Source organism: Archocentrus centrarchus, chromosome 24 (assembly GCF_007364275.1).
Source record: "Archocentrus centrarchus isolate MPI-CPG fArcCen1 chromosome 24, fArcCen1, whole genome shotgun sequence".
NCBI classification, from domain to species: Eukaryota; Metazoa; Chordata; class Actinopteri; order Cichliformes; family Cichlidae; genus Archocentrus; species Archocentrus centrarchus.
The window spans coordinates 19,399,148-19,424,683 of record NC_044369.1 but is presented as its reverse complement, the minus strand read 5'-3'; the positions used below and the strand labels follow the sequence as shown (position 1 = coordinate 19,424,683).

General features: G+C 40.1%; 2 pseudogenes; both read right to left on the bottom strand.

Moving 5' to 3' along the window:
- Positions 1–2,000: 2,000 nt before the first annotated feature.
- Positions 2,001–5,959, bottom strand: LOC115774640 (leukotriene B4 receptor 1-like; annotated as a pseudogene).
- Positions 5,960–11,718: 5,759 nt separating this feature from the next.
- LOC115774796 (leukotriene B4 receptor 2-like) lies at positions 11,719–12,700 on the bottom strand (annotated as a pseudogene).
- Between the last annotated feature and the right edge of the window lie 12,836 nt (positions 12,701–25,536).

Genomic DNA, 25,536 nt, shown 5'->3' with positions numbered 1-25,536 from the left:
ATCAGTTCTGCACCTGAGCACTTCCAGCGCACGATGGCGGAGGTTATAGAAGGACTGGAGGGAGTGATTTGCCACATTGATGATCTGCTGGTGTGGGGCTGCAACCAGGAGGAACATGATGCCCGTCTACATGCTACGCTGAAACGGCTGGAAAAAGCAGGTTTGACGCTGAATGTAGAAAAGTGTGATCTCTCACAGAGGAAAGTTTCCTTCTTGGGCCATATCATCACAGATTCAGGCATCAGCCCTGATCCAAAAAAAACTGAGTCAATTACCGACATGACAGAACCAAGTAATGTGGCAGAACTGAGGAGCTTTCTGGGTATGGTGAACCAAGTGGGCAAGTTCATTCCCCACTTGGCTGAAAAGGACAAGGCCCTGCGTGAGCTGTTGTCGAAAAGGAACAGCTGGTACTGGGGCACAGACCAGGACAAAGCATTCAAAACTTTAAAAGAGGCACTGACCTCACCCCCAGTACTGGCCATGTATGACCCGAACAGAGACACTAAAGTTTCTGCAGATGCTTCATCATATGGACTGGGGGGGGTTCTTCTCCAGCGGTGGGAGGAAGGCTGGAGACCGGTTGCGTATGCTTCGCGGTCACTTTCTCCAACGGAGCAACGCTATGCACAGGTGGAAAAAGAGGCTTTAGCCCTTACTTGGGCATGTGAGCGTTTTCGAGATTTCCTCATAGGAAAACACTTCTGCTTAGAAACAGATCACAAGCCCCTCATTTCCCTGCTGGGAGGACAAGCTTTGGATCTTCTCCCTCCAGGGATCCAGCGTTTCAGGATGAGACTTATGCGCTACTCGTACGAGATACAGTACGCCCCAGGTAAATCACTCTGGACAGCAGACACATTGTCCCGTTCACCTGTTAAGAGACAGAAGTCACATTCGATAAAGAACTAATGGAAGACACAGACATCTATGTGGACAATATCGTTGCACATCTGCCGGTTAGTTCCTCATACCTGGACACACTTAAAGGAGAGTTACAGCGTGATAACATTTGTGCTCGTGTCATGCAGAGGTGCACACAAGGATGGCCAAATCTGGAAAAACAGGAACCGCTGCTGAAACATTACTGGCCAGAACGTGCCGCTCTGACTGTGAAAGATGGCTTGTTGCTAAAAGGCTCACGGCTAGTTATCCCTTCAGCGATGCGCAACGATGTGTTAGAAAAGCTTCATGAGGGACATCAAGGAGTTGTTAAGTGCAGAGCCCGTGCTCGCCAGTCAGTGTGGTGGCCTGGACTCAGTCAGCAAATAAGCGAAATGGTGGTAAAATGTAGAACTTGTATACAGGAAAGAGACAATCACAGTGAACCACTCATACCTTCCCAGCACCCAGCCCGCCCATGGCAAAAAAATAGGCACAGATCTTTTTGAGTTGGGAGGGAAAAGTTACCTTCTTGTTGTGGACTGTTTTTCTAGATATGTGGAGATAGCCCTCCTAAAGGGGACATAAACGAGTGAGATCATAGTTCATCTTAAGTCAATTTTTGCCCGACATGGTATCCCAGAGGTTCTAATGTCAGATAATGGACCACAGTATTCTGGGCGAGTTTTTGAGTCTTTTGCTGCCTCATATGGGTTTGAACACATCACTAGCAGCCCAAGATTTCCACAAAGTAATGGGGAAGCGGAGCGCTCAGTACAAACTGTGAAAAACCTGTTAAAGAAAGCGGCAGACCCTTATTTAGCTCTTCTTGCTTATAGAGCTACACCGCTGCAGAACGGATATAGCCCTGCTGAGCTCTTAATGGGCCGACGGTTGCGCACAACGCTGCCGGCACTTCCCTCTACTTTGGATCCTGTTCTGCCAGACGGCGACAGCTTGGCTCAAAAAGAAGGCAAAAAGAGGATGATGGACATTGCTAACTTCAACAGGCGTCATCGTGCCAGACCGTTGAGTAACCTATCTCCAGGAGAACAAGTTTGGATCACAGATGCAAAAACACCAGGAACTGTGATCAAAAATTATGGCACACCACGATCCTACACAGTGGGTTTACCCCAGGGATCAGTGAGGCGAAATCGCAAGCACTTGATTCCCTTACATTCAACTTTGCAAGATAAGACTGTGGAAAAGGGGTTGACAGGAGTGTCTGCAGAGCAGCCTTCATCAGCTGTTTCATCATCTGCTACTCCTGCGAAAGCTGATGGTGTGAGGACAAGATCAGGGAGAATAGTGAGGAAGCCTACTAAACTAGATCTGTAAAAAAAAAAAAAAAAAGAGAGAAAAAAAAAGAAAAGGGAAATAAAAGATTTGAGTTATGTTGGACTTAATTAACAAAAAGGGTACAAGGTTGGACATTTCAGAGTTATGTTATATTTGTGTCCCTAGTGGGTGAATGTAAGGAAGTAGAGAAAATGTTTCTCATGTGTTAGAGAAAATGTGTTTCTCATGTGTTAGAGAAAATGTGTTTCTTATTTGTTAAAAGGGGAGATGTGGTGTTCATGAATAATGAATGTTAAACATTTGGGATCTTGAATGTGATCCCGGAAGGCCAGGTGACTTGTGGGAAGTCAGCAGGGGGCGGGGTGTGTTTTGTTTGGGGTTTTTCATGTAATAAAGGACGTGATCGTCAGCACACGGAGGTCTAGGGTTATTTGTTCAAATTAAGAACACGACAAAACTAACCAGTCCTCCACCAGAGGTCACTCTCCTCACCAACCTCAGCTAGTTGATGACATCACATCCTGAACTCTGACCCCGTGTAACTGACCTGATATTTTCTTTATGGTAAATTGATTAATGAGTGTTTGTTATTCTGCTGCAGCAGTAACGCCGCTAATGCTTTTATTTTGAAAGGCTCAGAACGACAAGGCCGTAAATCGATTGTCGCAAACTGCAGCAGTAGCGCGAAGTCCAGTGTACAGAGAGAAGGTGCACTCCACGGTAAAGGACGGAGAAAAGAATTGTTAAGGCATAATTTTAAGCTCTAAATGGTTGCTCAGCACCTGGTTGATGAGGGAACAAGGTTGGTATTTGCATTTTGTTGTGTCAATGCATATATAGTTATAGTTCAGAAGCATACAGATTGCTATTAAATGTTGCAATTACGTTCGCATCCACTAGAGGGTGCTCATGTAAATTAGTCATGCTAAGGTTTACAAGCTTCGGTGTTGTGTTGTGTAAAGTCATAGAATGTTGGAACATGGCATATCTCGTTTTAGTTTCATGGTGCAGGAAATAATAGAAAACAATGTTAAAAGGTTGTAATTTAAGGCAAAGGAAAAGGTTAAAGGCAACATACTGTTTGAGTTATTAATGTATATTTATTCTGTATATTTTGTAGCTCTTACGGTGTGTTCACGTGCAAGGCATTTCAAATAAAAGGATCGTGAACCATCAGTTAAAGAGACCATCTTTTCAACCGGGACGCTACACCCCGTAGTAACAACATTAATCACAGTAATATTTGGCATGACATCAAAATAAAATAGAAACATAAAATATTTACTGTCTTATTGTTTAAATCTATTACTGCTAACTAAATAACTGAAAATACAAATAAGATTAAAAGGGATATTTCAAGGTCGCAACACTTTCTTACCCCTGACCTTTGCTGTTCCTGGGCTGTCCTGTGAGAACAGGCACTAGCATGATGGCACCACTGAAGTTCCTGCACCACAGGCTTTGGGACCTCAGAAACTCAGGGCTGAGAAAACAATGCGAAACCATGATGCCCAAAAAAGCTCTTTGTAGCATCTTCAAATCACATTCAATCTGATAGGACAGCACTGCGCTAGGGCTAGTGGTCCTGCAGGTGTGCAAATAAAACATTGAATATACTTATAAATCTGTGGCAGATTTGGAACAATTATTAACATTTTTTCTTTGTATCCTACTCACCAGTTACTCACTGCTCATTCCTGGTTGCACCTTCTTTGTTGCGGTATGTCTTCATGCTCTCGATGGCCTCTCTCGGCCCTGTGTAGACAAAAACAGGTTATACGTTAGAGTGAGTTATGAACTATTTGTGGTTATTTTATTGTTTTTTTCCACATACTTGTTGGACTTCCTCTTCTGTCCCGCTGCTCTGTAGCCTAGCTAGAAAGCCTATCTTTGGGGCTGTCTGTGTAAGTTCTCAGTCATCCAGGTCATAGTATTCTCTGGAGCTTGAAAAAAAAAAGTGACTGGACTTTTTGTTTCTTGAAGATGTTTCACCTCTCATCCAAAAGGTTTCTTCAACTAAAGAAGTCTTTCAGATGACAGGTACTTTTTGTGTGCAAAAAGTCACATCATAATTACTACTAAGGCTCCTCCTCCACCTTCTTGTTGTTTCAGTTGGCTGCATTCAGCATTAGTAGGGTACATGGTTGTGTAAATTTAGAAGGTAAAGTTAATATTTTTGATTTTAGAAAGCTCAGGTTTGGGATGTATTTGTGTATGAACTCTCTGTTGCTTTTTTAGGTATTCTGATTTTCTCAGGATTTCGGTCAATCTGAAGTACAGCAAAAGAAGTTATATGTTGAATAAGACAGTGGTCCATAAATTCTGAGAGCATAAAAAATTGCATTTTGTCTACCTCTGAGGGAAAAACCAACAAAGCTGTTCCAAGAAAAAGCACCTTTTCTCAACAACACACACAAAGGACAGCCCCCTATATGTACTGGTTCATAACACATCAACCCATTTGACACGTCAGTGGAAGAACAATGCAGAGCTTTATTAAGAATTTCCAGTGATCAATATGGATATGTGAAAATATAATTCAGAGTTACGGGAGACTATTAAAGTACATTGTCATTCATACTTTTATATACAGTATTAGGCAAATGTGTTACTCTATTGTTGTGTTACTTCATCATTATATCAGTCATCATCATGTTCATTAGCTTCTACTTATTTAAAATTTTCTTATGTTGATTTTATATATATATATATATATATATATATATATATATATATATATAATCTATTAGGTACTTTGATTCTCTTGAAAGTTTGCCTGATTTGTTTTTTTAAACATCTATATTCACAGCTTACTTCACTGAGATGTTACTTCTGTGGTCATATCTACTGACTTAGATTTTGGGGAAATCTGGTTTTTTGTATGGAAAGTTCAGAAATTCTTTGGCACACAGTGGACAAACAAGTAGACGTAAAGGCATACAGGAGTGGATTCACTGAACTATTTACAAATGTTAGTGCTCCAACAGTGTTCCAGTTGTTTTCACAAAACTTCAGAAGGCTCTCATTTTTTTAGGGAAATAGCTGCCACAGCCAACATATTTATGACAAGATATGGCACCCAATGGACAGCAAAGATCACAATGATGCTGGTAATCAGTCTGGTGGTCTGTGGATTGTTGAAAAAGGGTGCCCGAGTCACCTTGTATGTAAAAATAATGACAGAAAGTGACACAAATCCTACTAGTGTCTCTGTCAACACCACAGCCAACCTCTGGCCATCAGAAGAGTGTCGATTTTTGCATTTTGTCCATTGCTGATCTTCTACCAGCTGTCGAACTACTAACTCAGGAATGGACAGGATCATCGCAGCCAGCCAGAGTGGAACCAGCAGCTTCCTTGCTCCTACCTGATGTAAACTCCTCTCAAAGTATACCACCTGAAGGTAACGCTGGATGATCAGCACAGTCACAGTCAGCAGGCTGCCATAAATGCTGCAGTACACAACGTATGTTATGAGTTTGCAGGACACCAGGCCTAAGGTCCAGCTGGAGAGGAAAGAATATATCTACACTGGAATGAGAAGTATGCAGAGCAGGTCTGACACAGCAAGATTGAGCATCAAACTCTGGCTCAGACTGGACATGTTCTCCCAGTTTGGCTTGAGAATGATCACAGCAATGTTTCCAGGGAATCCAGGCAGGAAGCAGATGGACATTACCACCGTTGGAACCAGACTCCTGGAGTCCCAGGAGGTATAAGGTCCAACAGAAGAGAAGATGTTATAAGTAACCAGAGTAGAGTTGAATTGTGCCATGCTGCAAGCTTGCTGGCAATGTCATGCACTGAGCAAATGATGCTGATAAACGTGCAGTCAGGTGAACAGGTTGCTCTCCATTGATGCAGTCAAAGAGGAACTAAAAACAAAGAAACTGATGTTGATCTAAACACTTCCCCTTCTGAGTTCAGGATTTTTCCACATCTCTGCATTTGTTAACATTTATCAATTCTGAGAATGTACGCCCACACACAGCACACTGCTGTGTGGCACCCAGAATGGCTGACTGAAAGCTGGTCGGTCCTGATCTCCAAGGATCCAACTATCGGCCCATAACCTGCCTCAGTACAACATGGAAACTCTTGTCAGGCATCATAGCAGCTAAGATGACTAGGCGTGTGGCACAATACATGAGTGAGGCTCAGAAAGGGATAGGCAGATAGACCAGGGGAGCAAAACACCAGCTACTGGTAGATAGAGCAATCACTCAAGACCCAACTGACCAACCTGTGCACCGCCTGGATTGACTACAAGAAAGGCTATGACTCGATGCTGTACACATGGATCCTGGAATGCCTAGAACTGGATAAGATCAAGAGCCTTCATCAAGAACTCACTGGGTATGTGGAGAACAACACTAGAGGCTAACTCCAAGCCCATCGCACAAGTCAACATCAAGTGTGGGATTTATCAAGGAGATGTCCTGTCTCTACTGCTGTTCTGCATAGGCCTTATTCCCCTCAGCCAGATCATCAACAAGACTGGCTACAGATACCAGCAAACATCAGCCACCTCCTGTACATGGATGACATCAAGCTGTATGCTAAGAGTAAACAAGATATCCACACCAGAGCAATGATATTCCGATATCATTCGGACTGGAGAAGTGTAGTCAGATGGTAACTAAGAGAGGAAAAGTAGTCACAACTGAGGGGATTACACTACCAGAAGGCAACATTGCAGACACTGAGGACAGCTATAAGTACCTTGGAATCCCACAGGCAAATGGCAACCATGAAGAGGCCTCTAGGAAAGCTGTAACCTCCAAAGTAAGGCAAGTCCTGAGGAGTCAGCTGAATGGGAAGAACAAGATCTGGGCAATCAACACGGCTTGCCAGTTGTCAGACACCCTGCTGGAATATTAAGGTGGCCAAAGGAGGAAATAGAAGCCGCTGATGTCAAGACAAGAAAGCTCCTTACCATGCATGAAGGGTTTCACCCTTAATCCAGCACTCTGAGAGTGTACGCCAAGCGGAAGGAAGGTGTCTGAGGACTTGTGAGTGCCAGAACCACTATCCTAGATGAAACAACAAAGGATCATGTGCTTAGTGAGTACATCAGGTAACAGAAACCCGAGAAAGAAGAGGAAAAGGCGGAAGAACCATCAAGGAAGGACAGGCCTCTGCATGACATGTACCACCAGCAGATAGAAGAAGTGACTGATATAAAAAAATCCCACCAATGGCTGGACAAAGTTTTACTGGACACGATTGTTTGTTGTGATTTGGTGGCATACAAATAAAATTGAATTGAACTGACAGACAGCACAGAGGCACTAATCATGGCAGAACAGGAACAAGTTCTGAGCACAAGATCGATAGAGACTAGGGCATACCACACAAGGCAAGACCCCAGGTGCAGGCTGTGCAAAGATGCCCCTGAGACAATCTAGCACATAACAGCAGGGTGCAAGATGCTAGGAAGCAGGGCATACATGGAACGCCATAACCAAGTAGCTGGCATAGTAAACAGGAACATCTGTGTACTATGCCAAATGGCAGCAGCAGGCTATTTTCGCATTGGTAGGGTAGATGGTTGGTTAGACTTAAGCAGCAAAGTTTGGTTTGGTTATGGAAATATCAGGTTACATTTGTCTCCTTTTGGTTTCTGTTTGCTAGTTATTTGAATTGAGATGAGAAATTCCCCTAATATAAAGTATGATCATGAAAGTAATAACCAATGAGCTTAGAACATTCAAACCAGGTGGGAAAAAATTAACAAGATTATACTATAACTTAAAATAAAGCAGCATGTAATGGTATGTAATGGCTACCTGTAAAATTTAGAATTGATTTTAAAATTTTAGCCTTGACTTTTAGAGCTTTTAATGGACAGGCCCCCCAATACATCACCAAAATGTTGACCGCTTTTTCTTCAGGCCGCACTCTTCGGTCCTCAAGCCAGAACCTCCTGAGGGTCCCTAAGACCCGGTTTAAAACCCGGGGTGACCGGTCCTTTCAGGTAGTAGCCCCGAGGCTGTGGAATGCCCTGCCGTTGTCTCTCCGTATGGCCGAATCTGTTGATTCTTTTAAAAAGCAGCTTAAGACACTTTTATTTAGACAAGCTTTTAGTTAAATGTTTTACTTTGTCTTATCAGCTATTGTTATTTATTTTACTTGCACATTGTAAAGCACTTTGGGATTTTATCTGTGAAAGGTGCTATATAAATAAAGTTTTACTTTACTTTACTTACTTTTTTTAATTTATTAGGTCATTTGAGTCTTTTGAATGTTTGCCTAATTTTTTTTCAGCAAACACAGCTCTGGCTGAGGACCAGCTGTAATCAGCTGACAGAGCTGATGTGCTACCAGATGTTGGTCAATCTCAAAATTCATCATTAAAAACTCATTCAACAACAGCTTGAAGTCCACATTGTTAAGAGACACTTGATATATACACACTGACTAACAGCATGGACCCGATTCTTTGGTGCTCTCATTCCAGTCTATGAAGCACTGTCTTCTTTAGATCAAATAACAGACCTGTCTCATGCCGTGGAAGACCCTGCAAATTCTACAGCAACAGATATAAATATACTGTCACAAGAAATGACTGCTGTGAGAACAATGTCATTACAAAATTGAGCTTCACTGGACTTCCTTTTAACATCCCAAGGAGGAACTTGCACCTTCATCCCTGGCTACAATGCAAACATAGAGGACATATCAGATCATTTTAACATTACTAAAACATTACACAAGCCCACTGCTACTGGATTGTTTGACTGGTTCAAAGACACTCTAGGAGTATTTGGCTACATAATTTTTGAATGCATCTTGTTTTGTTTTGAAATTTTGATTGTTACTAGTTTGTTGATTACCTGCCTGAAGTGTTTTTGCAAACTTTCAATTTCCAGAAATACTACCACTCTTATGTACACCACTGCAGCTCCACCTATTCCACCAGTAGAGGGTAACTATCTGACTATCTATTTAGGACTGAAGTTGACTATGACAAAAAAAAAGAAAAAAGTGTGGATTGTTAAATATTGCAAACAAAGACAAGGCAACACCATGTTACAGTAATATATGAAGTTGCTGAAGTAAATAGTCCCTGTAGGCCACCAGGAAGCTCCCCATCTCCTGGAAAGTGACCTCCCAGTTCCTGTGACCATTCACTCTCTTTACCTCTTGTCTTTATTGCTGTTGTTGTAGCCTTGTACCCCCCATGACCCTTTGATGTCTTACCCTTGTTCTTTGTATGTGATTAGCAACCCTTCCACCAATTTCTGTTACCCCACTCTCCTTTGTAGTCTAGTGTATAAATATCAGTCTTGTAGATGACTGGACTGGTTTACCTACTCAGACCCACCCTCTGTGTCTATAAACCCACAGTATACCAGTATACTTTAATAAACACACCACCACAGCAAACTAAAGGACACTCCGGTGAAAACATTTATTCAGTCTTTTCATTAATTGTTGTCTCCTCTGAACAGCTGATGAATAGGAAGTCTGCAGGAGAGGAGAAGATGTTATGGTTAAACCAAACTGAGGTTAAGTTGTACCATTCTGCAAGCTTGCTGGATGATAAATGGTGAACAAGTTGGAAGTCAATTAGGAACTAATAAGAAAGAAACTGTGATGTTGATGCAAATGAACAATCCATGAATTTCACATTTGCATGCTGCAAGCTTGCTGGCAATGTTGTGCTCTGAGGAAGTGATGCTGATAAAAGTGCAGTCAGCTGAACAAGTTGCTCTCCTTTGACACAATCAAAGAGGACCTATGGAAACTGTGGTGTTCATGTAAATATTTGCCCTTCTGGTCACAGGATTTTGCATTTATTTCCATTTATAGATTCTCATAATTCACACAGGTGCACATACATTTGCATGTCTTTGGCTAACAGTCATTAACACAAATCTTTTTGTTTGTTTTTAACCAATAATGCATGTTTATTCCTCTTAGGTTTCATACTGTTTCAAGATTTTTTTTCAGCTGGTTAACTCTGGAAAAAGAACTTTTATGGGCTATACTAAAAAATCTGGAAAATCATTTTCCTGTGTGTGGTCTTCCCACTCTTACTGGGATGACAGTATAAACAGGTACTTCCTCTACATGTGAAAATGACACTTTTGGCAAGGCCGTTCACCATTTCATCACGTTGTTGTTACACAAAGCTATTTGTATGCTTTAAATGGAATGATATGATTCATGTTTTTTATTATTATTACAACAACAATATGCATTCAGTATGTTATAAGGGCTGAAATACTCTGCCTGGAAATACAGGGTGGGCCATTTATATAGATACACCTTAATAAGATGGGAATGGTTGGTGATATTAACTTCCTGTTTGTGGCACATTAGTATATGGGAGGGGGAAAACTTTTCAAGATGGGTGGTGACCATGGCAGCCATTTTGAAGTCGGCCATTGTGGATCCAACTTTTGTTTTTTCAATGGAAAGAGGGTCATGTTACATATCAAACTTATTGGGAATTTTACAAGAAAAACAATGGCGTGCTTGGTTTTAAAGGTGTATCCATATAAATGGCCCATCTCATTTTTACCCAAATGAAAAAGAAAGGAGTTGATGGCTGATAAATGACATGATTCACAGTCTGCTTGTAGTATTAGAGCAGCACACACATGCCTTCTTGTCTGTGATTAAATCATTCTCTTCCTCGCATTGGAGACAGATGGTCATTAATGTTGATGGAGGAGCTCCAACACAGACATCTTTCACTGATGGTTGTTTCGTCTGACTATTTGCTAAATTATGCAATTAGTTCAATTTTTAATTCCGTTTCAATTCAATTTTATTTTGTAAGACAAAGACACTACAGTATGACAGTATAGTACAGTACAGTACAGTATAACACAACAACCACAAGTAAGAACTAGATGACAGTGAGAAAGAAAACTCATTTTAAGGTTCAGGGAGGGGCAGCCATCTGCTGTTGGGAGTAAGAGGAAAGAGAAATTTTGTTTTCAATGAAAAACATCTGCATTAACTCAGTCCACACAAACATCTAGTCAAGAAACAAGAAAATGAAAAATATGTAGAAGATGCTTTGATTATCATCAGCTCAATGAATGTATCAGCTGTTATTACTCTCATAGATATGAACAGTAGGTGCCCCCTCCACTTCCTAGTTGTCTCAGCAGGCTCTTTTCAGCATTGGTAGGGTACATGGATGGTTAGAGTTAGGCACCAAAGCTTGGTTTGAACATTCAAACCAGGTGGAAAAAAATGAGATTATGTTATAACTGCAGATAAAGCAGTATGTAATGGTATGTAATTTATTGGGTACGCTGAGTCTTTTGAATGTTTACCTGATTTCTTTTTAACAAACATCTCTTGTCATGGCTCTGGCAGCGCACAGAGCTGATGTGAGAGCAGATGTTGCTTAACCTCAAAATTCATCATTAAACCACCAATCACCAACAGCTTGCTGTGACAAATAGACAATTCCAGATCCTGTGTGAATCAGAGAGGATCTTTTTGACAAAAGAATTAAACAAAACCTTTTCAGTATTATGAGGGCAAAAATAATTTCTCAAAGAGCTTCCATCATTGAGTTGTTGCTTCTGTAGTGATATCTGCTGACGTTGACAGAGTTCTGGTAATTCTGAGCTTCTGCATGAAACATTCAGCAATATTGTGGCACACAGTGGACAAACCACCAGAAGTAAAGGCATACAGGAGTGGATTCAGGGCACTATTTACAAATGTTAGTGCCCCAACACTGTCCCAGCTATCTTGACAAAACTCCAGAAGCCCCTCATTTTTTAGGGCAATAGCTGGCACAGCCAGAATATTTATGACAAGATATGGCACCCACAGGACAATAAAGCTCACAATGATGCTGGTAATCAGTCTGGTGGTCTGTGGATTGTTGAAAAATGCTGCCCGAGTCACCTTTCTAAAGACTGATGTATGAAAAAACAATGGTAGAAATTAACACAAATCCTACCAGAGTCTCTGTCAACACCACAGCCAACCTCTGGCCATCAGAAGAGTGTCGATTTCTGCATTTTGTCCATTGCTGATCTTCTACTAACTGTTGAACAATTAACTCAGGAATGGACAGGATCATTGCAACCAGCCAGAGTGGAACCAGCACATGTTTTGCTTTTACCTGATGTAAACTCCTCTCAAAGTACACCACCTGAAGGTAACGCTGGATGCTTACTGAAGTCACAGTTAGCAGGCTGCCATAAATGCTGCAGTACACAAAGTATATCATGAGTTTGCAGGACACCAGGCCTAAGGACCAGCTGGAGAGGAAAGAGAAAGTCCATACTGGAACGGTAAGTATGCAGAGCAGGTCTGACACAGCAAGATTGAGCATCAAACTCTGGCTCAGACTGGACATGTTCTCCCAGTTTGGCTTGAGAATGATCACAGCAATGTTTCCAGGGAATCCCAACAGGAAGCAGATGGACAGCACCACTGCAGGAACCAGACCCCTGGAGTCCCAGGAGGCAGGAGGTGAATATCCAGGAGAGGAGGAGATGTTAGGGGTGACCACAGTAGAGTTGAGATGTGCCATGCTGCAAGCTTGCTCGCAATGTTGTGCACTTAGAAAGTGATGCTAATAAATGTGCAGACAGGTGAACAAGTTGCTGTCCTTTGATGCAGTCAAAGAGGAACTAATAACAAAGAAACTGTGATGTTAATGCAAATGAACAATATATGTATTTGCTCTCAATGTAAAATGACATTTTCTTTTTTTATGCTCTGGTAGCAACAATGTACGCTTGTATGAAACAAAGGCAAAGGCTGAACACTAACCTTTGTACTCAATGTTTCACATCATGGAATTATAGTTTCCTATTTTTTAGCACTTGGTGTCAGTTTTACAGCATAGTACGCTAGAAAAAAGTTGACAACATAAAGCTAACACAATGAAATCTTGAGCTGGCCCTCCTACACTGGACTGGCTGCATCTTGGGGTCACTGCTGGCCCTAAGGGGCCATCCATTCGCCCCTTAATTCAGAGGGTGGGCTGATGTGGATGAGTGTGTATCTTTGTGCTTTTATTCCTGTTTTTGTGTGTGTGTGTGTGTGTTTCTGTGTGTGTGTGTGTGTGTGTGTGTGTGTGTGTGTGTGTGTGTGTGTGTGTGTGTGTGTGTGTGTGTGTGTGTGTGTGTGTGTGTGTGGCTGAGCTTGGGCCTGTGGTCTGGGGTTTGTGGTACAGGGTCGAGGAGGGCAGGGGGTTACCCCTCTCTACTGTTCCCCACTGGTCGCTGCTGACTGCTGGGTCTCCTGGGTATTTCTCTATCCGCCTCTCGCTTCTGGGGGGCATTGTTGCAGCTTTCCACCCTCGTCATGAAGAACATTTTGTGACAAAGACACAGACATTCACACTCTCTCACTCACTCACGTAAACAAGCACACACAACAAGTTTGTTGGTTTGTGTAGCCATGTTTTTATATCTACAGTGTGTCCAAACTTTTGATTGTTACTGTATATATATATATATATATATATATACACACACACACACACACACACACACACACACACACACATATATATATATATATATATATATATATATATATATATATATATATATATATATATATATATATATATATATATATATATATATATATATATATATGTGTGTGTGTGTTTTTTTTTTTTTTGGAACCGTTTTTTTGTGTGTTTGTGTGTTTTTTTTTTACAGGTGCAGCAGTTGGAGAGCCATTATGTTTTTCTACTTGTGATCTGTCCCCTTGTTCTTATTATATTTTTCCCTATTTTTCTCCCTTTTTCATTCATTTTTGCTTTTTTCCCCTGCCTGTCAACTCTGGTACAAGCATAATACATAATACATAATACATTTAAACTAACACAAATGAATAAATACATGAAAAAATAAAAACACTAACAAGAGGAGCTTATAGAGAATTTCTAAAGTTCTTGTTGGAAAAGCAAATGTGTTTGGCACAACAGTACATTCAAAACATAATTCTGATTCCAATAGCTGCCAGACAAGAAAAGCTTAAAAAACAATCCTGCTATTCTTGTAAATAGTTTAAACATTCGTGCGTGTAACACATCATTTGCTATTAAAATTATGTGTGCATCTGAAACGTGGGGAAGAAGCAGAGGAGCTGCTAATGGATGAAGGAGAAGAGAAAAACAAAATATATGAAGAGAGTAGGAAAGGAAATAAGACATGGAGGAAGAAAAAAGGGTGAGGAGGGAACAGCTGATGAAACAATGAGGTTGGGATGCTGTCACCACGGCCCCGGGCTCACCCCTCCCTGCCCTGTGCTGGGGTGTGGGAGGTCGGGGTGCCTACTGAGCCAGTGGACTGCTGGCTCTCTTCTTCCAGGTTGGGTGGGGTTTTTTTTTTTTTTTTTTTTTTTTTTCCTTCCACCTTCCTGGTCTTACCCCCCCCCCCACCCACCCACCCACACACACACACACACACGTAGGGTGTAGGGTTGAGAGGCTGCGTGCAGAGTCACGCGGCCACTTGCATCTCCTTTTTAATTGCACTATAGACATTATAATTCACAACACATGCACACATACTACACGATACATATAGGACCTTTGGGGCAGGCATGTTACATAGAGGTTGATGAGGGGCGGCCGCTGAGGTGGCCCCATTCAGATCCTCATTTCTGTCTGTCCCCAAATTTTATTTGCATTTTAGACATGGAGGGTTTTTGGGGGGGCAGTGTGGGCGAGCACTGACGTCCAGCAGTTGGTGCTTGTGGCACAACTGCCCCCTCAATTTTAACTGCACCCTATACACCTCATTCATTCACAACATAAACACATACACTTATAAGTTGGGCGGGGGGAGGGGGGGGGTGGGCCATCTCCCACCCCGATTTCTTATGCCTCGCCCGGGGTCGGGGTCGGGTGGTTCCTTGGGGACCGGGCTGGCGGCATCTTGGGGTCACTGTTGGCCCTGGGGTGGTTTCCGCTCCCATCTTCAGAGAGTGGGTAGCTATGGATGAATGTGTGTCTTTGTATTTGTCACAGTCTTCGTGAGTATGGGTGGGCGAGTGAATATGGTGTATCTATGTTTATATGTGTGTGGGAGAGTGTGTTTGTGTATAAATGTGTACATGGGTGTGCTTGCCGGTGTGCGTGTGGTTGTATGTTTGGCTGGACCTGGGTCTGGGCCGGTGGCTTGCCTCCTGACCGCTCCTTGCTGGTTGCATCTCCCCCCCTGCCCCCCTGGGGTGTGGGTACCTCCTGGTTCCTGGGTGGGGCCGGATGTTCTGATGTGGGTGGTGACCAGCTCCCCTGGGGGCTGCGGCGCGGGGCTGCGTTGGCTTCTTCGGCGTGGGGGGGGGCCCTGTGGGGGCTCGGGCGGCCCTCGGGTGCCGGGGGCCCTGGGGCCCTGCTGCCGGCCATGCGGGGGGCTGGCCGCTGGGGGGGGGCTGGCTTCTCGTTGCCTTGAATGCTCTGGTGCCCTTGCTCCTTGGCTGCTGGGACTCCATCTGAGACCTCCGTCCTCCGTCTGCTGGGAGGGGTGTACGGTTGTCTTTGGAATGAGTGGCCGCGGGTCTTCGTAGGTCTTGATGGGCTGCTGGTGGCCTGGGCTTCCTGGGATTCTCTTTGCCTGCCTCTGGGTTCTGATGGGCGGGGCTGCGGCTTTCTGCCTTCATTGGTAAGTACATTTCATGACACAAACACATATACCCACATAATGACACAAAATGGTTGGTTTGTATAACTATTCTTCTTTTATTTTTATTTATTTATTTATTTTTTTTTCCCCACACAATCTTTAATTTTGCAGATATTGTCAATATCTTAAGTTTAACAAGTGGCTAACTATTTGGTTTACTTACTTGCACTCTTTCCTGTTTCTTTTTTCTATTTTCTCTCCTTTTTTTTCCCTTTCTTCTTCTTCCTCTTTCCCTTTCTCTTTTCTTTCTTTTCTCTTTTCTATTTCTTAAGCCTGTCATTTCTGGCACAATTTGATAAATAGCATGTTAAAAATAATTCAAATAAAATAAAGGGTCACACAGTAACAAGAGGAGCCTATAGAGAACCTATAGAGCTCATCTTGAAATAGCAAATATGTTTGGCACAACAATGCATTCAGATCACAGTTCTGTTTGCAAGATCTGCCAGACATGACAGGCAAAAAAAAAACAAAAAAACAATGAGGTTGAGAGAAGAAACCTAAATCACATATAACTGCAGTGCTGGACCCAAAAAGTAACCTGTCTTTCTTTGGACTTGAGTTAAAGAAACCAAAATCCCAAATCCCTCAAGGATGGATCCACATCAAGAGCTCAGCTAATTCTGTTTCCCCTGACTATGAGGATGCTCTTCTGGAGCTGAAACAACCTGTAAAGCAAAAGTACATGGAGCGTAACACCCTCTGCTTACCCCTGCCAAGGATCCACTCTCAGGCTATAGTTACGTCCCTTGATGCTGACAAAAACATCCAACTCAGACAGGAAGCAGGACATGCAGGCAGCAAGGGAAAGTGGCAGAGGAGGGGAATAGGGGTGTTTTCATACTATCAGCTGGTGGAGGTGGAGGGAGGTGAGCACAGGGATTTTAATGTGTCAGTGAGGGTCACACCTCCTAATTATGCCCAGACCTGCCACTAGATCCATGGAGGGCCAAAACTTTGTAAAGTGGTCTGATCATACAGAGCAGTGGATCTATGAGAGACAAAAAGAGCTGGGGTGACTTTCTAAGACTCAAATATGAGGGCCACTGTGTATAAAACTATTAAGGAACTGTCTTAACTGTGCTGATCATCAAATTCTTGAGCCTTGTATAAAACAGCTCAAAGCACTATTTTTAAATAGAGGTGTATGGGTAGCCAAATAATTCAAAAACTTGTGCCATACTGGGCATACTGCATCGTCCAGTTCATCGTGTGCGATCCAACTCAGCAGCTCACAGCTTTCCAAACCAGAAATACTTTTTCTTTGAAGGATTTTGCACTTCCCCTTGAAAGTGGTTCCTAATTATGTTTTAGTCACTTAAGTGAGTTCTTATTATGGAAAACAGTCTAATAGGATGGGCACAGTTTTTTGATGCACAAATGAGAAATAAAATAAAATCATAATAAATGTATTTCATAAGGCACTTAAAATTATTTCTTAAAACCCACCATCTTATTTTTTGTTGTAATACTCCTGCTGAACATCAATTTTGATAACATTAAGAAAAGAAAGAAATTTTCTGGTAAAAGCAGTTATCCTCTTGATATTACTGAGAGAGCTTGAGAAAAAAATATTAAATGCATCTTTTCACAAAATGACTGTGTGGACAAACTTACATTCAAAACACAATAGTGGGGTAATGGATGTAGAGTATTTTGTTTTGGCCTAAACTGCCAGTAGTTTATTGTCATTTGAATGAAAACACCAAAGCCTCTGCTTCCATCTAGTGGTAAAAACTATCCTGTACAGCTTTAGGTGAAAGCAGATGATAGTTTAAGTTTAAAAATGAATAATCTAATACAACAAGATTTCTACAAAATCTGTTGGCACCTTAAATGTGAGAGTGAGCACTATTATAGCATCCATTTATTGTTGATTATTAAAAATTTCTTCTTGTTAATTCATTATGTACTGACAGCAAGTGATAAATGTAACAAAAAGTCAAAAGAACTTGTTCATGATAAATGGTCCTAACATTTTGAATGCAACTAAATGTATAAATAAATGTGTTCTGTACACATTTACTCCAATGTAAAGTTTTTTGGGACAGCTTTTTGAAATGTACTGACTGGCAGAGGATATGGCTATTACCACACAAATTCTGTATTACATATTATGTTGTCAAAATTATTTCCCCGAAAATTGCAACAGGACAGACAGAATGGCTGAAGATGTCTGCCAGTATGTAGTGGTGTTTGTTAGATGCCACCCCTGTTCTTTCATTCCTTTTGTGTGCAAGCTTGGTTTGCTAATTTTGGATGGATCTGTTCAAACTGTTCAAGTTTCAAGTTTTTCTCCTATGGAAAAGAAATCAGCAACAACTAGATAAAAAAAAAAAAAAACAGGAAATCCACCTTCAGAACAAGGCAGAGGAAACAAAGGATTCAACTGTATATGACTGATTTGTTTGCAGTTTCTTAAATTTCTCATGGACAATCCTTTTAAACTGCTACATTCCAGTTCAACAGAAAGAAACAAGCAACCAAAAAGAAGAAACCAGCTGCAAAAGATATGTTTCTGTATGGCTAATTGCTGGGTGGTTTCTGTTTGTTCCACTTGGACAATGCTTGATTGTGGCTGAAGGAGAAATAAGTGGTCTGATTAATGCTTCACCCATGATTATGATACCAGCCCTGAATTTTTTCATGGACGTGGATATCATGTTGTTTATTTAACTTGCTGGCAAAAAAACACAAGCATATTTTACAACAAGCAGAAATAAACAACACATTAAAAGGAGGAAGAAAGGACACGTATGGACATTACTATTCTTTCTGCTTCTATTAAGTGGTGACATACAGCTAAATCCAGGTCCTACAAGTAATATCTCTTTGGGCTTGTCTACTGCTATCCAGACTGAGGAGTGTCTGCAGTTGCCACAGCTTGTCTATTAAATGTGAGAGGTATCACTTTTATTTATTTCTTTTGCTTATTATTATTTTTATTGATATTTATTTTTGATTTATTAGATTAGAGTTTCAAACTGAATAGGCATATTTTAATAGCTGTTTTTTTTAACTTAAAAACTGGATAGTTTGTTCATTACATTATCTGTGAGGATTTTTTCATGTCAGAACATTGTTTAATTAAAGAACCAGTTCTGAGAATAAGCATTTTGAGAATAAAGTAAAAAAAAAAAGTTATCATTTCAAGTCAAATAACGCCCCAGCTGCTATACTCTCTACAAAATGCCTTGGGTAGAAACAACTTGATCAGCTGTGTTATTGTGTCTTGTGGTTCTACATGTCCCCTCTGTACTGTACAAAGGTGCAGCCATCCTTGCATCTAACCATCGCCAGTTTGTGTGGTTTTTCCTTCTGAGCAGATGCAGCTTTCTGCACTCTCTTTTTAACGTCCTCATACTTATCACTAGATCGTGCTTATGTACTAAAAGAGAAATCATTTCCCTGTTACTAAAACCAATTCTGAAGTATAGTTTCACTAACTCATGAGTTAGTGAAACTATACTTCAGAATAATACAAGACATTCTGGAGGGTATAACAGACGTGTCGTGGCAGTTGTTTGACTTGAAGCAACTTTAATTTGCACATTTTGACTTTTTTCTCAAAATTTTGAATTTATTCTCAAAATGCACAATTTATTTTTTTTTCTCAATGTGGCCCTAATACTCCATTGTACTAGTACCAGTGCGGCCAGCTGATAAAGTAAGCCCTACAGCCTGGAATGACATCGTCATTATGCTTCATAAAAGACTCAAGCCATTTTGTTTGGTGGTTTGTCCACGTCTTATGATTATAAAACATATATATATATATATATATATAAATTATACATGCAATAATATAGGTGTACACAACACTATTTTTCCAAGAAACATTTGAAAAAGTAAAAGATGAAATAGCATTTTTTATGCTTTGCTCCGAGTATTTATGGATCTGTCAGGTTTCCGATATGTGTCCCTCCCAATAGTAAACTCCTTCCTACGCCCTGCAGGAGAACTGTCTGATTTTAAATTATACTAGAACTCAATGTGTTTCTCTTTAAAGAAAAACACCTGGGAGTTATTTTAGACCAAAAACTCAAGTTTGATTCTCATATTAGAAAGCTGTCTAAGACTATCAAGACAAACTTAAACTGTTTGTGGATGATAAGACCCTGTATATCCACCAAAGCAGCTCAAATATATGTGCATGCTATGATTTTATCACATATGTCATACTGGTTTGTCATCTGGGGCCAGGCCTCAAAATCAGTCATGAAGCCTCTAATGTCAGTGTACAAACAAACTCTAAAAGTATTTAATCAGAAACAAATGAAGTGGCATCACTGCCAGTTATTTCAAAAATACAATTTGCTGAGTTTTGATAACTTTCTTAATTATTATTTTGTAAGAACTGTGTTTAAATGTGTAAATGGCCTTGCTCATGATGTTATTTGTCAGTCAATATAAAAATATAACAATAAAGGTGTGAGTGGAGTAAGTGGGATCTTTAGATTTAAAAGGTGCAGAACGATTCTGGGTCAATCATCATTCTCAGTCAAACGTTCACAGTTATGGAACTATTTACCACTGGATTTAAAGTCAGTATCAAACATGAGACTTTGCTCTGCAAAACTTAAGCACTGGCTGAAAGAACAACGGCAGTGCAAACACTGAACAGCTTATCTGAATGTGGGATGTTTTAGGTACTGTATGTATGTGTTTTTATGTGCTTTCAACTTGTTTACTAACTTAGAGCTGTATATAACTTTTTATCTATATTATTAACTTTTATTAATTTGTTTGCTTCGATTCAAAAACCTAACCAGTTACAGGAGCTGCGAATTAGCCTGTGGCTAGAAGCCTTGAGTACATGGCATCGGTTGCCTATGTGTAACAATGTTTGGCTGTGCTGTCCTTGTATAAAAATAAACAAATAAATTTGGATATGTTATATGTATATCCAACATGTCTACATTTTTCCATCCTATATTATATTCACTCGGTGGTGCCCTCAGGTGAAAGCACAAAGGCTAAAATGTGTAAAATGAATCCAATATTGTACTCACTTTATTGTATTCTTAATAAACAGCACATAATACTGAATTGGACGGTGCATGCAACCCTAGACAACATGTGACATTTTCTGATTGTGGCAGATTGCCTGGATGGATGGTGGCTTGTGTGGTCAAGCTTATGAACTGTTCATTTCAATTTAATTTTATGTATATAGTGCCAAATCACAACAAACAGATGCCTCAATGCGCTTTAAATTGTAAGATAAAGACCCTACAATAATTACAGAGAAAACCAACAGTCAAAACGACCCCCTATGAGCAAGCACTTGTAACAGTGGGAAGTAAAAACTCCCTTTTAACAGGAAGAAACCTCTGACAAAACCAGGCTCAGGGAGGGGCATTCATCTGCCATGACCGGTTGGGGCTGAGGGGAGAGAGACAGGACAAAAGACATGCTGTGGAAGCGAGACAGAGATGAATAATAACTCACGAGTGTTGTATAAACAGAGTGAAAGACATTGTATGTGAGGAGAAGGATTTTTTAATTTAATTCTGGATTTATCAGGGAGCCAATGAAGAAAACCAAATATGGCAGAAATCTGCTCTCTCTTTCTAGTCCCTGTCAGTACTCTAGCTGCAGTATTTTGGATCAGCTGAAGGTTTTTCAGGGAGCTTTTAGGATAGCCTGATAGTAATGAATTACAATAGTCCAGCCTAGAAGTAATAAAAACATGAATTAGCTTTTCAGCATCACTCTGAGACGAGATGTTTCTAATTTTAGAAATATTGCAAAAAAGCGGTCCTACATATTTGTTTAATATGTGCATTGGAGGACATATCCTGGTCAAAAATGACTCCAAGATTTCTCACAATGTTACTGGAGGCCAAGGTAATGCCAGCCAGAAAAAATATCTGGTTAGACACCACTTTTCTCAGGCTAATAGGGCAATAACTTTAGCTTTATCTGAATTTAAAAGCAGGAAATTAGAGGTCATCCAGGCCTTTATGTCTATGAGACATTCATGCAGTTTAACTAATTGATGTGTGTCATTTTTCATAGAAAAAGCTGGGTATTATCTGCATAACAATGAAAATGTATGCAGTGCTTTCTAATAATACTGCATAAGGGAAATAAAATTAGCACAGAATCCTGTGGAACTCCATAATTAACATTAGTACATGAAGAAGACTCCCTATTTACGTGAACAAATTGGAGCCTATTAGATAAACAGGATTCAAACCACTGCAACACAGTACCTTTTATATTTATGGCATGCTCCAGTCTCTGTAATCATATTTTATGGTCAACAGTATCAAAAGCTGCACTGAGGTCCAACAGGACAAGAACAGAGATGAGTCCACTGTCAGAGGCTGTAAGAAGATCATTTGTAACCTTTACTAATGCTGTTTCTGTACTGTGATGAATTCTGAAACCTGACTGAAACTGTAAATAAACCATTCCTCTGTAGATGATCAGTGTGCTACAACTGCTTTTTCAAGAATTTTTGAGAGAAAGATTTGAGAGTGGCTTATAATTACCAAAGACATTTGGGTCAAGTGATGGCCTTTTAGGTGAAAGGTAAACAGGTTTTTTATGAAGGAAGACACCTGAAACACTTTAATTAAAAAAGTAAGGCATTTTATGTATTAAAGAATCAGAAAGAATACACACATGCATGTGGGGACTCAGAGTAAGAGTGTGCACTCTCGCTCTCTCTGAGCCCGTGTTCCTGTCTAACCAAAACATCTTTATACAGCCTGTTATCTAAGCATAAACAATCTCTGGGCACTATGAGTTGACCTTCCTCATTCAGTCTTTGTTCAAGCTGGTTTTTCATGACCCAGATTCCTCTCAGTCATAGGCACATCTTCTTCCTGATGTTCTAATTTAATCCATACAGAGAAATCTTGTCCAGATTAATGACAGAACATGGTGACGTTGGCGATGTTCTAATTGTACATTCGGTGGCCGATCCTCAAGATGAGATGCACTGAAAGAGAGAAGTTAGTCTACTACTTTCTGATCTGTTGCTCTTTGTCTAATGTATTATTTAATTGTTTATTATTTGGTTGATACACTCTTTATTAATTAATTTACTGGAGTTTACCTTTAAACATTTGTCCTTTATTCACTGAGTAAAAAATAATCCCTAACATAAGTAATGGATTAATTACTGACACCTTAAAAGCCTGTGGTACATAGCCAACTAATAAAGATAGATTGTTTTTGTGTTTTTATTTTTATTTTTTAACAGAGGAACAAACTCTTTTTCTAGGCTAAAAGAAGATCTTCTAAATTAGTGAGCTTTCCTTTTCAGAGGAGCGACAGTATCCAAAGTCATACGTAGTGAGGGTATAAAATTATTGATGAGATTATCTACCACTCTAGGAGGAGCTTTTAGGTAGCTGCTCTGCACTGTGTTGGCACATGGCACTGAAGAGCATAATAATGAAGGAATTAGATCCTTAAACTTAGTTACAGCACTTTCAGAAAGACTTCTACTGTAATAAAACTGCTGCTGTGTAATCCATTAAAGTAAATGTAAATGTTACTAAGAAATGATCAGACAGGGGGGGGCTTTCAGGGAATACTGTTAAGTCTTCAGTTTCTATGCCATATGTCAGGACAAGATCCAGAGTATGATTAAAGTGGTGGGTGGGCTCCTTTACATTTTGAGAGAATCCAATTGAATCTAATAATAGATTAAATGCAGTGTTGAGGCTGTCATTTTCAGCATCTACATGGATGTTAAAATCACCCACTATAATTATTTTATCTGAACTGAGCACCAAATCAGATAAAAAAGTCTGAGAAATCAGACAGAAACTGAGTAAGGACCAGGTGGACGACAGATAATAACAAATAAAACAGGTTTTTGATTTTCCAGTTAGGGTGAACAAGGCTAAGAGTCAGAGTTTCAAATGAATTAAAGCTCTGTTTGCATCTATGGTAATTAATAAACTGAAATGGAAGGTTGCTGCTACTCCTCCTCCTTGACCTGTGCTTTGAGGATCCTGACAGTTTGTGTAACTCGCTGTTGATTCATTTAAACTAACATTTTCATCCTGTTGTAGCCAGGTTTCTGTAAGGCAGAATAAATCAATATGTTGATAAATTATTACATCATTTACTAACAGGGAAATAGAAGAGAGAGACCTAATGTATAATAATCCACATTTAACTGTTTTACTCTTTGGTGCAGTTAAGAATGCTGTATTGTTTTTTCTTTTTGAATTTTTATGCTCAAGTTGTTTTTTTGCTGGTTTTAGGTGGTCTGGGAGCAGGCTCCATCTCTATGGGGATGGCGTTTTGGGGGGATGGCAGAAGGAGAGAAGCTGCAGAGAGGTATTTAAGACTGCAACTCTGCTTCCTGCTTTCCCTCTGCCTCTGAGGGCAAAACTAACTCCAGGAAAAGCACCTTTTCTCAGCAAGACAAGAAGACTCCCTGGATATCTTGGTCCATCAAACATGTCAGCAAACCAAATGAGACACGTCAGCGGAAGAATAATGCAGAGCTTTATTGAGAATTTCCAGTGAATATAATCACAGAGGCTGCAAAAGAAATGGAGTGAAACATTAAAAAAAATTCTCATGAAGTCATATGGCCTGCTGCAGGACTATAAGCTATATATACTACTATGAAGCACACATGTAAGAGAAACAGTTACAGTTCTTACTTTACAGGGTTTAGCTGCAAAACTGAGAGCCTTATATAATATGATACATTGTAAAAGCAAAACTATGCAACAGTATGCAAATGAGTGAGAAATGAGTTTCACTTCAACTACCTACAACAGGGAGATGAGCTTTTTGATAGATGTTACATCAGTATTAATAATTTGAAGATATAATTCACAGTTACAGGAGAAGTAATTTTTTCATACTTTCATTTTTTCATATGTAGATACAGTACCAGTCAAAAGTTTGGACACACTCACCCAGAATAGGTGGTTGTGTCCAAACCTTTGACTGGTACTGTATATATTTTACATAATATGTTTACTTACATATATTTTTTGGAAAATGTGAACAGATGTTTAAACTGCGGAACCTTTTCAGCTATTATTAAGTGTTCTTCCCACTCTTACCAGGAAGAACACACAGGCACTTCTGTGATAACACCATTTCATCATGTACACATTTTTTCCCCCACAATGACATTCATGTTTTTAATGGCCTAGTACAATGTGTGTGTTTCATTATTATTTTAGTCTAGGCAAAAGCAAAATAATAGAGCTGAAATATAATGTGTAAACAAAAGAAAACTGAAAGGATGAGTTGATGCTGAATAAATAAGGTGGGTATCATCTGTAATCACTCTCATAGATATGAGTAGTAGGGGCCCTCCTTAGTCCCATGTAGCTGTCTCATCAGGTTGTTTTCAGCATTGGTAGAGTAGATGGTTGGTTGGGTTTAAGCAACAAAGCTAATTGATTTGAAGAGGGAAAGTTCAGGTTTGGGTGACATGAATTCTTCATTGGCTTCTCCTTGTCAATGATTTGAATAGATGATAATCACATCTGTTATTGTGGAAGTGATGATATTAAGACAACTAATAAAAGCCATTTCAACAATGAAAAATATTTCTAGAGATTATACTACATCTTAAATCTTTTGAAAAATATGTAATTTATTAGGTACTTTGATTCTTTTGAAAGTTTGCTTGATTCCATTTCAAGAAACATCTATTTTCACAGCTTTCAACATTGAGATGTTATGTCTGTGGTGATGTCTGCAGGCTTACACAGATTTTAGGGAT